Genomic DNA, 1,442 nt, shown 5'->3' with positions numbered 1-1,442 from the left:
GACTCCTCTACTACCTTCCTGCTACTACTCTTCCTGTTGGTTACCCATTCCCTATCTTTCCTTAGTTCTTTAAACTGTGGTGTGACCAACTCACTAAATGTGCTATCCACAACATTCTCAGCGTCTCGGATGCTCCAAAGTGAGTCCATGCACAACTCCAGTGCCGCCATGCGGTCTACCAGAAGCTGCAGCCGGACACAGTTCCTGCACACGTAGTCTTCAGGGAAAGCCTTCCTGAGTTCCCACACATCACAGGAGAAGCACAACACGGATCTGAGCTCATCTGCCCTGACAGAGCAACCGATGTTAGCTGAAGAGGACCACGGGAGAAAGGGACGAACCCACTGGGGAAGTCGAAGGCTGTGATCTGAGTCTCTGCGAATTAGTTTTTTCCTTGACCCTTCTTCACCGAAGCCCCGTTTGAGCCAAAGCCCTTTCACTCTTCTGCCCTCTCACTCCACTGTATATCAATTAAAGTTCTTGATTATGATGAAATGATAATTTTTTGCATGCTGTTTGGATGAGCTCATTGTACAAGTTGCCAAGAACATTATGGAAGTTATTACCAATAAGGCAGCGTAGCAGTTAGTGCAATGCTATTACCACACCACTGAAGCAGGTTCAATTCCCGCCACTGTCTGTAAGGACCGCTTCGCCAGAAGAAGCGGGATCTCCTGGTGGCCACCCATTTTAATTCCACTTCCCATTCCCATTCCGATATGTCCATCCATGGTCTCCTCCACTGTCATGATGAGGGCACACCTAGGTTGGAGGAACAACACCTTATATTCCACCTGGGTAGCCTCCAACCTGATGGTATAAACAGGTAATGCCCCCACCACCACTTCTCCATTCTCCATCCTCTTCTCCATCTTATCTCCTTGCCTGCCCATTGCCTCCCTCTGGTGCTCCTGCCCCTTTTCTTTCTTCCATAACCTCCTGTCCTCTTCTATCAGACTCACATTTCTCCAGCTCTGTATCTCTTTCACCAATCAACTTCCCAGCTCTTTATTTCATCCCTCCCCCTTCAGGTTTCACCTATCACCAGGTGTTTGTCTCTCCCTTCTCCCCACATTTTGAATCTACTCCTCAGCATTTTTTCTCCAGTCCTGCTGAAGGGTCTCAGCCAGAAACGCCGACTGTACTCTTTTCCATTGATGCTGCCTGGCCTGCTGAGTTCCTCCAGCATTTTGTGTGTGTTGCTCGGATTTCCAGCATTTGCAGATTTTCTCTTGTTTGCCAATGTCTTGTAAGGAGTTTGTATGTACAATCACCCAATGACCAACCTCTGGGTGGTTTCCTTCCACCTTTCAAAGATGTACTGGTTAATAGGTTAATTGATCTCATGTATGTAACTGGGTGGTGTAGACTCACTGGGCCAGATGGGCCTGTTACAAAGCTGTATCTTTAAATAAATTTAAATATATTAAAACAGTGTCTTC

Source organism: Hypanus sabinus, chromosome 8, assembly GCF_030144855.1.
Source record: "Hypanus sabinus isolate sHypSab1 chromosome 8, sHypSab1.hap1, whole genome shotgun sequence".
NCBI lineage: Eukaryota > Metazoa > Chordata > Chondrichthyes > Myliobatiformes > Dasyatidae > Hypanus > Hypanus sabinus.
Note: the sequence above shows the minus strand (reverse complement) of the source record.